The sequence below is a fragment of the Silurus aristotelis genome (genome assembly GCF_946808225.1).
Source record: "Silurus aristotelis genome assembly, chromosome: 4".
In the NCBI taxonomy this organism is placed as follows: Eukaryota; Metazoa; Chordata; class Actinopteri; order Siluriformes; family Siluridae; genus Silurus; species Silurus aristotelis.
This window is the reverse complement of record NC_139577.1, coordinates 8,283,119-8,298,542: the sequence shown is the minus strand read 5'-3', so window position 1 is coordinate 8,298,542 and position 15,424 is coordinate 8,283,119. Positions and strand designations below refer to the sequence as shown.

Sequence of the window (15,424 nt, the reverse complement as noted above, 5' to 3'; positions counted from 1 at the left end):
ATTTCCCGAAAATGACGCACAAAGAAAGGGAGCACAAAATAATAATAATAATAATAATAATAATAATAATAATAATAATAATAATAATAATAATAGATGCATGCAATTGATAAAACATACATTATTATTTATATTTTTTGGGGAAGTTCATTAATGTATTTGTTTATTTAGTAATTATTATTAGGATTAATTTATATTAGCAGTGGCAATGTGCTGTTTGTTTTTTGCCCCCCCGTGTGTGTGTGTGTGTGTGTGTGTGTGTGTGTGTGTGTGTGTGTGTGTGTGTGTGTGTGTGTGTGTGGTGTAGTTCCTGGGTGTTTAACACGTGACTCTCGTGGTATTTACTTTTACTTTCAGTGTTCAAACAAAGCTAAGAATTTCAACTACCAGTGCGTATACAATGGATTGTCTCTGTTTATGTGTGTTTAACAGAATTGTAGCCTGAAATCTGAAATTCTATGGTGTAGTGTATAGTAGTGTAATATGGTGTAGTGAGGTGTGTTGGTGTAGCGTGATGTGGTGTAGTGAGGTGTGGTGTAGTATAGTGTTATGTGGTGTAGTGGGTGTGGTGGTGTAATATGGTGTAGTGTAGTGTAATATAGTGTAGTGAGGTTTGGTGGTGTAATTTGGTGTGGTGTAGTATAGTGTAATATGGTGTAGTAGGTGTGGTGGTGTAATGTGGTGTATTACATTGTAATATGGTGTAGTGAGGTGTGATGCGTAATGTGATATGGTGTAGTATAGTGTAATATGGTGAAGTGAGGTGTGGTGGTGTAATGTAGTGTAGTGTAATATGGTGAAATGAGGTGTGGTGGTCAGTGGTGAACGAAGTACACAAACCATGTAGTTGAGTTAACATAGAAATACACTAAGTAAAATATTACTCCAGTGTGTAGTGTAGTGTAATATGGTGTAATGTGATGTGGTGGTGTGGTGTTGTGTAATATGGTGTAGTGTGATGGTGTGGTGTGTTTTAGTTTGATTTGGTGTAGTCAAGTCAAGTCAAGTCAAGTTTATTTGTATAGCGCTTTTCACAACAGACATTGTCTCAAAGCAGCTTTACAGAAAACAACAGTGGTGAGGGGTAGTGTAGTGTTATACGGTGTAGAGTGACGTGGTGGTATAGTGTGTTGTGGTTTAATATGGTGTGATGTGGTGTGGTTTAATGTAATGTAATTTGGTGTAGTGTGGTTTTGTGTAGTGTAATATGTGGTGGTGGTGTGTAGTGTGGTATCATGTAGTGCAGTATGGTGTAGTGTGGCATGGTGTGGTGTGGTATATTGTAATATTGTAGTAAGGAGTGGCGGTGTATTGTGGTGTAGTGTAATATGGTGTTATGTGATGTGGTGGTGTTGTGTGGTGTAGTGTGGCATGGTGTAGTAAGGTGTGGTGTAGTGTAATATGGTGTAATGTGATGTGGTGGTGTAGTAAGGTGTAATATGGTGTGATGTGGTGTAATATGGTGTAGTGAGGTGTGGTGCTGTAGTGTGATGTAGTGTAATATGGTGTAATGTGATGTGCTGGTGTTCCCAGTGGAGCGAACTGGTTTTTAGAAAGTCAGTGGGGGAAACTGGTGTTCAGGAAACTAGTGGAGGGAACTGGTATACAGGAAAGCCAGTGGAACGAACTGGTTTTCAGGAAGCCAGTGGAGACAACTGGTGTTCAGGAAGCCAGTGGAGGGAAATGGTATACAGGCATGTATACAGGAATGTATACCATGTATACCATTCTGTGTAAAGCTGCTTTAAGACAATGTTCATTGTTAAAAGCGCTATACAAATAAAAATGAATTGAATTGAATTAAATTAATATGTGTAATATGGTGTAGTGAGGTGTGCTCTTGTTGTGTAGTGTAATATAGTGTGAAGTGAAGTATAGTCTATTGTAATATGGTGCATTGTGATGTGGTGTTGTGTAGTGTAGTTTAATGTAGTGTGGTGCAGTGTAACATGTTGTAGAGTGAGGTGGTGTTGTAGTGTAATATGGTTTAGTGTCGTTTGGTGTATGGTATAGTGTAACATGTAGAGTTAGGTGGTGGTGTAGTGTAATATGGTGTAGGGTCGTTTGGTGTGTGGTGTAGTGTAATATGCTGTAGAGTGATATTGTGTGGTGTGGTGTAGTGTAGTGTGATATGTGAAGTGCTCGTGTGTGTAGTGTGGTGTAGTGTAATATGGTGTGGTGTAGTGTAGTATGGTGTAGTGTGGCCTTGTGTAGCATTGTACATTGTGTGTGGTATATTGTAATATTGTGAAGTAAGGAGTGGTGGTGTAGTGTGGTGTAGGGTAATATGGTGTAATGTGGTTGTGTGGTGTAGTGTAATATGGTGTAGAGTGACATGGTGGTGTAGTGTGTTGTAATGTGGTGTATTTAAGTGTAATATAGTATAGTGTTGTGTGGGGAAGTGTAATGTCATATGGTTTAGTGTGATTTCATGTAGTGTAGTGTAATATGTGATGTATTGAGTGTAATATGGTGTTGAGTGACATGGTGTTGTAGTGTAGTGTGGTGCAATGTGGTGTAATATGGTATAGTGTAGTGTGGTATGGTTTGGTGTAGTGTAGTGTAATATGGTGTAGTCTGTGTGGTGAAGTATAGTGTAGTGTGGCGTTGTGTAGCCTGGTGTGTAGTGTAGTGTGATATGGTGTAGTCTGGTATTGTGTAGTTCAATGTGGTATATTGTGTTGTGTAGTGAATTATAATGTGGTGTAGTGTAATATGGTTTGGTGTAGTATCATATGGTATAGTATGGTGTTTGGTGGAGGGTAATATGGTGTGGTGTAATGTAGAGTAATATGGCATAGTGTGATATGCTGGTGTAGTGTGGTGTGGTGTAGTGTAAAATTGTGTAGTGTGGTGTAGTGCAATATGGTTTAATGCAGTGTGGTGTAGTGGTGAGGTGAATTCTGTTATAGTGTAAAATGGTGTTGTAGTTGCGAAGTGTAGTGAATATTCAATATATGGGGGGAGTGGTGGCTCCAGCGGTTAAGGCGCTGGGTTGCCGATCGGAAGGTCTGGGGTTCAAGCCCCGGTATCGCCAAGCTGCCACTCTTGGGCCCTTGAGCAAGGCCCTTAACCCTCTATGCTCCGGGGGTCCCTTACGAGGGAAATATCAAGGTCCGTAACGTCGAAGTGACGTGGGGCCGCCTTTCCGTGGGCTCACCACCTGCAGGAGGGACCGTAAGGGACGGTGCTTTGAGGATTGGGCAGCAGTCGAAGGCGGGGGCCTGCTTAGACTGCTGCCCCCACGACCTGAATTACGGATAAGCGGGAGAAAATGAATATATATATATATATATATATATATATATATATATATATATATATATATATACACACACACACTTTAATTTCTTGTTCTAAAAGGGCGGGGAAACAAGCGAAAGTTTTAATCGTTGTTTTTAATGTTAGGAATATACTTAATGCACAAGTCTTTTTAAGTGTAACATCTCTAATTCTAGTTCATCATCATCATCATCATCATAATTATCCTCCCCTTTTCCTTTACAGTAAGTGGTCTTTTATTGAACTTTGCTTTTTAACTGTAGTGTATTCTCTTTATATAAATCCAGTATTTGGTATTTCAGTAAATTATATATATACAGTATCACACAAAAGTGTAATATAAATAAATAAATACTGCATTAGTGTAAATAAACTGTATATGTACTCAATACTTAGTAGGGGCTCCTCTTGTTTTAATTACTGCCTCAATTTGGCGTGGAATGGAGGTGATCATTCTGTGGCACTGCTGAAGTGGTATGTAAGCCAAAGTTTTTTTGACAGTGGCCTTTAGTTCATCTGCATTTTTTGGTCTCTTGTTTCTCATTTTCTCTTAACAATACCCTATAGATCTCTATGGGGTTCAGGTCTAGTAAGTTTGCTGGCCAGTCAAGCACACCAACGCTATGGTCATTTAACCAAACTTTGGTGCTTTTGGCAGTGTGGGGAGGTGACAAAAATGTTGCTGGATAATGAAAGCAGCATCTTTATAAAGCTGGTCAGCAGAAAGAAACATGAGGTGCTCTAAAATTTCTTGGTAAACAGGTGCAGTAACTTGTTTTTAAAAAACACACTGGACCAACACCAGCAGATGACATTCCACTCCAAATCATCACAGACTGTGGAAACTTAACACTGGACTATAAGCTTCTCCACCCTTCCTCCAGACTAGGACCTTGGTTTCCAAATGAAATACAACACTTGCTCTCATCTGAAAAGAGGACTTTGGACCACTGGACAACAGTCCAGTTCTTCTTCTGTTTAGCCCAGGTAAGACGCCTCTGATGTTGTCTGTGGTTCAGAAGTGGCTTAATAAGAGGAATATGACAACTATAGCCAAATTCATTGTGTGGTGGCTCTTGATGCCTTGACTCCAGCCTCAAGCCATTCCTTGTAAAGTTCACCCAAATTCTTAAATCGAGTTTGCTTGACAAGCCTCTCAAGGCTGCGGTTCTCTCAGTTGGTTGTGCATCTTTTTCTTCCACATATTCCTTCCATTCAACTTTCTGTTAACATTCTTGGATACTGCACTCTGTGAACAGCCAGCTTACTTGGCAATTAATGTTTATGGCTTATCCTCCTTGTGAAGGGTGTCAATGATTGTCTTCTGGACAATTGTCAGATCAGCAGTCTTTCCCATGATTTTGTAGCCTAGTGAATATATATATATATATATATATATATATATATATATATATATATATATATATATATATATATATATATATATATACAAATAAAATGTATATGTACAGTGGGGCAAACAAGTATTTAGTCAGCCACCAATTGTGCAAGTTCTCCCACTTAAAAAAGATGAGAGAGGCCTGTAATTTTCATCATAGGTACACTTCAACTGAGAGACAAAATGAGAAAAAAAATCCCGAAAATCACATTTTTAAAGAATTTATTTGCAGGTGGAAAATAAGTATTTGGTCAGTAACAAAAGTTAATTTCAGTACTTTGTTATACAGTGGGTACGGAAAGTATTCAGACCCCCTTAAATTTTTCACTTTTTGTTATATTGCAGCCATTTGCTAAAATCATTTAAGTTCATTCTTCTTCCTCATTAATGTACACATAGCACCCCATACTGACAGAAAAACACACAATTGTTGACCTTTTTGCAGATTTATTAAAAAAGAAAAACTGAAATATCACATGGTCCTAAGTATTCAGACCCTTTGCTGTGACACTCATATATTTAACTCAGGTGCTCTCCATTTCTTCTGATCATCCTTGAGATGGTTCTACACCTTCATTTGAGTCCAGAAATCTTTGATTATACTGATTGGACTTGATTAGGAAAGCCACACACCTGTTTATATAAGACCTTACAGATCACAATGCATGTCAGAGCAAATGAGAATCATTAAGGTCAAAGGAACTGCCTGAAGAGCTCAGAGACAGAATTGTGGCAAGGCACAGATCTGGCCAAGGTTCCAAAAAATTTTTTGCTGCACTTAAGGTTCCAAAGAGCACAGTGGCCTCCATAATCCTCAAATGGAAGACGTTTGGGACGACCAGAACCATTCCTAGAGCTGGCCGACCGGCCAAACTGAGCTATCAGGGGAGAAGAGCCTTGGTGAGAGAGGTAAAGAAGAACCCAAAGATCACTGTGGCTGAGCTCCAGAGATGCAGTCGGGAGATGGGAGAAAGTTGTAGAAAGTCAACCATCACTGCAGCCCTTCACCAGTGGGGCTTTATAGCAGAGTGGCCCGACGGAAGCCTCTCCTCAGTGCAGGACACATGAAAACCCGCATGGAGTTCTCCAAGATGGTGAGAAATAAGATTCTCTGGTCTGATGAGACCAAGATAGAACTTTTTGGCCTTAATTCTAAGCGGTATGTGTGGAGAAAACCAGGCACTGCTCATCACCTGTCCAGTACAGTCTCAACAATGAAGCATGGTGGTGGCAGCATCATGCTGTGGGGGTGTTTTTCAGCTGCAGGGACAGGACGACTGGTTGCAATCAAGGGAAAGATGAATGCGGCCAAGCACAGGGATATCCTGGACGAAAACCTTCTCCAGAGTGCTTTGGACCTCAGACTGGGCTGAAGGTTTACCTTCCAACAAGACAATGACCATAAGCACACAGCTAAAATAACGATGGAGTGGCTTCACAACAACTCTGTGACTGTTCTTGAATGGCCCAGCCAGAGCAATGACTTAAACCCAAATGAGCATCTCTGGAGAGACCTAAAAATAGCTGTCCGCCAACGTTTACCGTCCAACCTGACAGAACTGGAGCGGATCTGCAAGGAGGAATGGCAGAGGATCCCTGAATCCAGGTGTGAAAAACTTGTTGCATCCTTCCCAAAAAGACTCCTGGCTGTATTAGATCAAAAGGGGGCTTCTACTAAATACTGAGCAAAGGGTCTGAATACTTAGGACCATGTGATATTTCAGTTTTTCTTTTTTAATAAATCTGCAACAATGTCAACAATTCTGTGTTTTTCTGTCAATATAGGGTGCTGTGTGTACATTCATGAGGAAGAGAAATGAACTTAAATGATTTTAGCAAATGGCTGCAAAATAAAAAAGAGTGAAAAATTTAAGGGGGTCTGAATACTTTCCGTACCCACTGTATACCCTTTGTTGGCAATGACAGTGATTAAGCGTTTTCTGTAAGTCTCCACAAGGTATTTACACACTGTTGCTGGTATTTTGGCCCATTCCTCCATGCAGATCTCCTCTAGAGCAGTGATGTTTTGGGGCTGTCGCTGGGCAACACGGATTTTCAACTCCCTCTAAAGATTTTCTATGGGGTTGAGATCTGGGGGTGGCTAGGCCACTCCAGTACCTTGAAATGCTTCTTACGAAGCCACTCCTTTGTTGCCCAGGCGGTGTGTTTGGGATCATTGTCATGCTGAAAGACCCAGCCACATTTCATCTTCAATGCCCTTGCTGATGGAAGGAGGTTTTCACTCAAAATCTCACAATACATGGCCCTATTCATTCTTTCCTATACACAGATCAGTCTTCCTGGTCCCTTTGCAGAAAAACAGCCCCAACGCATGATGTTTCCACCCCCATGCTTCACAGTAGGTATGGTGTTCTTTGGATGCAACTCAGCATTATTTCTCCTCCAAACACGACAAGTTGAGTTTATACCAACAAGTTCTATTTTGGTTTCATCTGACCATATGACATTCTTCCAATCCTCTTCTGGATCATCCAATTGCTCTCTAGCAAACTTTAGACAGGCCCGGACATGCACTGGTTGGTCCCAGCTCTCTGCAGGTCATTTATTAGGTCCCCCCCCTGTGGTTCTGGGATTTTTGCTCACCGTTCTTGTGATCATTTTGACCCCACGGGGTGGGATCTTGTGTGGAGCCCCAGATCGAGGGGGATTATCAGTGGTCTTGTATGTCTTCCATTTTCTAATAATTAGTACCACAGTTGATTTCTTCACACCAAGCTGCTTACCTATTGCAGATTCAGTCTTCCCAGCCTGGTACAGGTCTACAAATTTGTTTCTGTCTCCCTTGACAGCTCTTGGGTCTTGGCCATTGTGGAGTTTGGAGTCTGACTGTTTAAGGGTTGTGGACAGGTGTCTTTTATACTGATAACGAGTATAAACAGGTGCCATTAATACAGTTAACAAGTGGAGGACAGAGGAGCCTTTTAAATAAGTTGTTACAGAGCTGTGAGGGCCAGAAATCTTTTTTGTAGGTGACCAAATACTTATTTTCCACTGTAATTTGCAAATAAATTCTTTAAAAATCAGACAATGTGATTTTCTGGATTTTTTTTCTCATTTTGTCTCTCAGAACATGCACAATTGGTGGCTGACTAAATACTTTTATGTATGTGTGTGTATGTATTTTCACATATTTAGCATGTCCTTTAACTCTGGACAAATCTGTTGATACTGTATAGCAAGTTCTTCAGTGAAGACAAGTATATTCTCAGAGCTTTTAAAGTCCAAAATCATCAGTTAGATTCTGTTAAGGAAAACCCTGCCAACAATGCAGTGTATGGTGTTGAGCGAATTGGTGTTGCCATTTGATTTCTATTTGAAGTTACTTAGATGTGACAAAGGGACTGCCACCTGACATCATGCATGACTTATTAGAAGGCGTAATAGCTTTAATAGTCAAATTAGTTTTAAGAAAGGCACATAGAGAAAAGCATATAACCATACAGGAAGTAAATGCTGAGTCTTATTGCTTAGGTCAAAATAATAGAGCAAACAAACCGTCCCAGCTGCCTGAAATTTTTTACAGAATTCAGGCATTTCAGGATCAGCCTCACAAAAAGTTAAAAGACAAATTTCACGTCATCACACCACAGTTTCACTATCTAATACATTATGCGAAACTTATTTCTTCTTTTGGTCCGCTTCATCCTCTTTGGTGCATGCGTGTTGAAAGCAAGCATCAATTATTTAAAAATTTATCTAGCACGTATAAACTTCATTAACATCACTTCTTAAAAACAAAAGACATGTTGGGTGATTATGAAAAGTTACAGGAATAAGCGTGAGCACTCTATTTACGTCTTTAACCCAGCCATTAGGGAGGCACAAGCCAGTGCACTCTTAGTGCCGGTCCCAAGCCCGGATAACTGGGGAGGGTTGCGTTAGGAAGGGCATGTGTAAAACATGTGCCAAATCGAATAAGCGGGTCACGATTCCGCCACAGGTATCGTTGGCCAACAGGGTACCGGTGGAAGACGTCTACAGAGGCGACAGGGAAAAACTGTTTTATCATGGTGTGGATGGAAAGAGAAATGGTGTAGGGGTGATTCCGAAGGAAGAGTACAGTAATAGTATAGTGGAGGTGAAGAGAGTTTGTGATAGGGTGATGATCGTGAAGCTGGAAGTTAAAGGGATGATGATAAATGTCATCAGTGCCTATGCTCCACAAGTCAGCTGTGAGATGGAGAAGAAGGAAAGATTCTGGAGTGAATTAGATGAAGTGGTGGATGGTGTACCTAGAAATGAACGATTGGTGCAGACTTTAATGGACATGTAGGTGAAGAGAACAGAGGTGATAAGGAGGTTATGGGTAGGTATGGCCTAAAGGAGATTAATGTGGAAGGGAAGATGATGGTAGATTTTGCTAAAAGGATGGAAATGGCAGTGGTGAACACTTATTTTAAGAAGAAGGAGGATCATAGGGTGACGTATAAGAGTGAAGGAAGGTGCACACAGGTGGATCATGTTCTATGTAGGAAATGCAACCTGGAGAAGATTGGAGACTGTAAGGTGTGGGCGTGGGACAGTGTAGCTAGACAGCATCAGATGGTGGTCTGTAGGATGGTTTTGGAGGCGAAGAAGAAGAGGAGGAGAGTAAGGACTGAAAGAAGAATAAGATGGTGGAAATTAAAGGAGGAAGAGTGTAGTGTGAGGTTAATGGAAGAGGTCAGACTGGTAGTGAAGAGGTGTTGGATGATTGGGAAACTACTGCAGGAGTGATAAGGGATGCAGCTAGAAAAGTACTTGGTGTGACATCGGGAAATAGAAAGAAAGACAAAGAGACGTGGTGGTGGAAGGAGGAAGTGCAGGAGAGCATAAGGGGAAAGAGGTTGACAAAGCAGAAGTGGGATCGACATGGTGATGAGAAAAGTAGGCAGGAGTACAAGGAGATGCGGCAGCAGGTAAAGAGGGATGTGGGGAAACCAAGGAAGGATGAGAGGTTGAACACTAAGGGAGGAGAAAAGGATTTTTACCGATTGGCCAGGCAGAGGGACCGAGCTGGGAATGATGTGTTGCAAGTAAGAGCAATAAAGGATAGAGATGGAAATGTGTTGACTAGTGAGGAGAGTGTGTTGAGAAGATGGAGGGAGTATTTTGAGCAGCTGATGAATGAGGAAAATACGAGAGAGAGAAGGTTGGATGATGTGGAGTTCGTGAAGCAGGAAGTGGATACGATTAGTAAGGAGGAAGTGAGATCAGGAGAGGATGAAGAAGAGGATAAAAAGTGGAAAGTCGGTTGGACCAGATGACATACCAGTAGAAGCATGGAGATGTTTAGGAGAGATGGCAGTGGAGTTTTTAACCAGATTGTTTAACAAGATTCTGGAAGGTGAGAGGATGCCTGAGGAATGGAAAATGAGTTTGCTGGTACCGATCTTTAAGCATAAGGGAGATGTGCAGACCTGCAGTAACTACAGGGGAATTAAGTTGATCAGTCACACCATGAAGTTATGGGAAAGAGTAGTGGAAGCCAGGCTGAGAGTAGAGGTGACCATCTGTGAGCAACAGTATGGTTTCATGCCGAGGAAGAGCACCACAGATGTCTTATTTGCTTTGAGAATGTTGATGGAGAAGTATAGAGAAGGACAGAAGAAATTTCATTGTGTATTTGTGTATTTAGAGAAAGCGTACAACAGTGTGCCAAGAGAGGAGTTGTGGAATTGTATGAGGAAATCAGGTCATGTAGGACATCATACATGCAGGACATGTATGAGGACAGTGTGACAGGAGTGAAGTGTGCATTAGGAACGACAAAGTGGTTCAAGGCGAAGGTTGGACTGCATCAAGGATCGGCCCTGAGCCCTTTCCTGTTTGCAGTGGTGATGGACAGGTTGACGGACGAGGTCAGACAGGAGTCTCCCTGGACTATGATGTTTGCGGATGATATTGTGATTTGTGGTGAGAGTAGTGAGCAGGTTGAGAAGAACCTGGAGAGGTGGAGGTGCGCGCTGGAGAGAAGGGGAATAAAAGTCAGTAGGAGTAAGACAGAGTACATGTGCGTAAATGAGAGGGAGGGCAGTGGAGTGGTGCGGTTGCAGGGAGAAGAGGTGGTGAAGGTGGAGGAGTTCAGGTACCTGGGGTCAACAGTGCAAAGTAATGGATAGTGTGTTAGGGAAGTGAAGAAAAAAGTGCAGGCAGGGTGGAGTGGGTGGAGAAGAGTGACAGGAGTGATTTGTGATAGAAGGGTATCTGCAAGAACGAAAGGGAAAGTTTATAGGTCTGTGGTGAGACCTGCGATGGTGTATGGATTAGACACAGTGGCATTGAGTAAAAGGCAGGATGCGGAGCTGGAGGTAGCAGAGCTGAAGATGTTAAGGTTTTCGTTGGGAGTGACGAGGATGGACAGGATTAGAAATAAGTTTATTAGAGGGACAGCGTATGTTGGACGTTTCGATGACCAGGTGAGGGAGGCGAGATTGAGATGGTTTGGACATGTGCAGAGGAGGGACATGAGTTATATTGGTAGGAGAATGCTGAGTATGGAGCCACCAGGAAGGAGGAAAAGAGGAAGACCAAGGAGGAGGTTCATGGATGTGGTGAGGGAAGACATGCAGGTAGTTGGTGTGAAAGAGGCAGATGTAGAGGACAGGGTGGTATGGAGATGATGATCCGCTGTGGTGACCACTAATGGGAGCAGCCGAAAGAAGAAGAAGAAGACTCTATTAACGTCTTTACCTAGAGAGCTTCAAAGTACACTAAAGAGTCACAAAAAATGTCAAACAATTGATTTTGCAGATAAAACATTTGGCTGTGTGAAAGAGGTTTGTGTAAATAATGTAAAATATGCCATCAAAGATGTTTGTTATTGATGTGCATACAGAGGATGTTTCTTTACTCTTTCAAGTTAAGTATGTTTTAAATGATACTTTGTGAATATTGTGTGAAAAACTGTTGCTCATTGTCAAACGATTGTCATTGTCAATTACTATCAGGCACTTGACCTTTAAATGGTTGAACTTTTGTATGTAGGACCCAGATATGCATAGTCATTCACCTACAAAACATTAGGATTGTCTCATCTCATTACTAAATTTGTGATGCCTTTGCATAAATCAATTACATTAAATTGAAGTTTTATTTTGTACATAGGAAAATGTATTTAATATACTTTTATTTTATGTTTTATGAAATGTTTTGCAACAAATTATTATTTATTATTTTTAGTTACATTTTGTTTAAATATGTATAAAATATTTATTGTAAACTGAAAATATAAAATGTTTTACTATATATTTAAACAAATTGTTTAAACACATGTATTTAATGATTTACAGTCACTAATATTAAATGAATGCCTTTTGGGTTCACTTGTTGTATGTGCATGTTGTACAATAGAAAAATAGCCTTTATTAGTTCTTCAAGGAACACATTTGAGACTGTTAAGGTACAAAGTGTCTTATATGGATAGGATTTGTACCTTTGGTAAAGGTATAATGTACCAGCAGGTTTTAAAAACAGAAAAGGTACAAATCATATGCCTAAAGGCACACACTGGAATGGTACACATTTGTTTCTTTAGGAAACTAGACACTGCTCATCATCTGACCATTACCATCCCTACAGTGAAACATGGTGGTGGCACCATCATGCTGTGGGGATGTTTTTCAGCAGCAGGAACTGGAGACCTCAGACTGGAGTGATGGTTCATCTTCCAATGGGAGAGATCTGAAAATGTCTGTGCACTGACACTCCCCATCCAACTTAATTGAGCTTGACAGATTTTGTGAAGAAGAATGTAAGAAACTACTCAAAAACAGGCTTGTAGCATCATACTCAAAAAGACCCGAGGCTGTTATTGGTACCAAAGCTGCTTCAACAAAGTATTAAGCAATGGCTGTGAATACTTATGTACATGTGATTTTTGTTTTGTTTTTTATTTGTAATACATTTGCCAGGATTTCAAACACACTTCATTTTCAGTGTAATTCTCCTCCACAATGATCAAGTCAAGTCAAGTTTATTTCTATAGCGCTTTTCACAACAGACATTGTCTCAAAGCAGCTTTACAGAAATCAACTGTCAAGGTGAACGGTGTGCATTTATCCCTGATGAGCAAGCCTGTGGCAAGGAAAAAACTCCCTTAGATGTAATGAAACCTTAAGAGGAACCAGACTCAAAAGGGGAACCCATCCTCATTTGGATGACATCAAGAGTTTGATCATAAATCTTTCAACAATACAGAACACTGGAGAGTGAGAACTAACATGAGTACTGGAACATAAGATTATAAGTAATGTTCCTTCTACAGTCTTATACAGTCTTTATGGTTATAAAACTAGGAGCTACTGAGCTCAACATTTGTGATCATCACAGATCCAACATCAGCTTCTCCATGCCAGAGCTTTTAAACACTCCAGGAGGTCCAATGTCAAACTCCACACTTGTAGTGGGATCCAATTGGCACTGGTACGTCTCTAGATGGTTCGGGATGTTTGCGAGTACGGCATTTACTTCTTCAAAGGTCCATAATCTTCATGAGGTGGGACGTGACTGGAACTGGCCAAACCTCAGGATGCCTCAGGATGGGGAGAGAAAGAGAAGCAGTGGAGAGAAATTAGCGTAGCTGCTGTTCATGATATTAAAAGCACAAGCTGATAATGTGCATGTGATCAGATGTTCTGGAGCACAAGGTTATGATGTGATGTGTGTTATGTGTAGGCTTTGCACACATAACACACTGCACTTAAACTGGGAGAGTGTGTCTGAGCCCCGAACACTGTCAGGAAGACTATTCCAGATTTTCGGACCTAAATGTGAGAATGATCTACCACCTTTAGTGGACTTTGCTATTCTAGGAACTGTTAGAAGCCCAGCGTTTTGAGATCTCAGGGAGCGTGATGGATTGTAGTGTGTTAAAGGACTGGAGAGATACATGGGAGCCAAACCAGTGCTTAGTGCTTTATAAGTAAGAAGTGGTAGTTTGTAGTCTATACGAAACTTAACAGGAAGCCAACGTAGGGACGATAAGATTGGGGATATATTATCATATTTCCTTGACCTTGTAAGAACTCTTGCTGCCGCATTCTGAATTAACTGAAGATTGTTTATTAATAATGCAGGACATCCACCTGGTAATGCATTACAATAGTCTATTCTCGAGGTCATGAACACATGGACGAGCTTCTCTGCATCAGATATAGATAACATGTTTCTTAGCTTAGAAATATTTCAAATGTGAAAGAAGGCTGTTATTGTAACTTGGTTGATATGATTATTGAAAGACAAGTTGCTGTCTAAAATAATTCCCAGGTCTTTTACCGTTGAACTAGTGGTTACAGAACATCCATCTAAATGTAGGTTGAGATGCTGGAGCTTCTGTATACTGGTTTTTGGGCCAATGAGCAAAATCTCCGTCTTATCAGAATTTAATAGTAGAAAGTTATGGGTCATCCAATCTCTTATTTCTTTAACACACTCAATTATCCGAGCTAATTGAGCTGTATCGCCTGGTTTTGATGAGATGTATAGATGGGTATCATCAGTATAACAATGGAAGCTAATTCCATGCTTTCTAATAATATTTCCTAAGGGAAGCATGTATATTGTGAAAAGCAGGGGTCCTAGAACTGAACCCTGTGGCACGAGCAAGGCTTAAACCAGCTTAATGCCTAAATGCCAGTGTAATTCTGTAAGCGATCTAGGAGGAGATCATGGTCTATAGTGTCGAATGCAGCACTAAGATCTAGTAAAACCAACAGCGAGATGAAGCCTTGGTCTGAAGCTAAAAACAGGTCATTAGTGATTTTAACTAGGGCAGTTTCTGTGATATGATGGGGCCTAAAACTTGACTGAAACTCTTCAAAGATATTGTTTTCTTTTAAATCAACCTAACTGGGCGGCGACAATCTTTTCTAAAATCTTAGACATAGATCAGGATGACGAACTTGAAAATGGCTAAAAACATACGTGACACCTCACTGTGCACAGATATTTTGAGGGGCAGTGGCAAAAAACAAAAAAAGGGGCACAAAGGGGGTGGATGCAGGAGAAAATGCTGACAATTCTGCATATTGAGGAATTGAATGAATGAAGGATGGAAGGAATTAAGACATGTGTCAAAGTATGCTGAAATAAGTAGAACATATCTTTAGAAAACTTTATTTTATTTTTAGAAAATATGATCAAATATTGTTCTATATATTTTAACTAAGCAGGAATATTATGAACAAAAAACCTGTTGATATTCACAAAAATTAATAATAATAAACTGCGTTAATAATAAATGGCAAGCAATTTTATGTTTATAATTTTTTTCCTCCAAACTGTTCCGAAATTGAACATAGCCGTGACTGTAGGAGTACATACTAAACTGCAACCCATCTGAGGATGGGCTCCCCCTTGAGTCTGGTTCCTCTCAAGGTTTCTTCCTTATGCCATCTAGGGGAGTTTTTCCTTGCCACAGTCGCCACCGGCTCACTCATCAGGGACAAACTTACTAATAAAGAACATATTCCATTTTAATCACCACATTATCTGTGTAAAGCTGCTTGACAATGTTCATGGTTAAAAGTGCTATACAAATAAAAATTAAATTAAATTTAATTAAACTGTACATTTTGTTACACCCCTAATTGTAATGTATCTACCTGTTAAAGCAATGACCTTTGGGAGCGGACACACAGATTGTGAGTGATACTGATCAGGCGGGAAAACACAGAGAATTAACCGATCCATGGATTTTTAGCGGAGCAGTAACAGAACGCTTTGTGGCAAGAGGCACCCTAA

At 40.5% G+C, this 15,424-nt stretch overlaps 1 long non-coding RNA gene across 1 annotated transcript; it reads left to right on the top strand.

The window, feature by feature from the left end:
* The first annotated feature begins 7,828 nt into the window (after positions 1–7,828).
* LOC310725334 lies at positions 7,829–13,364 on the top strand. The gene is made up of 2 exons (XR_014533331.1): positions 7,829–8,480; positions 11,350–13,364. It is a non-coding gene; the product is annotated as an uncharacterized lncRNA (long non-coding RNA).
* The last annotated feature ends 2,060 nt before the right edge of the window (positions 13,365–15,424 follow it).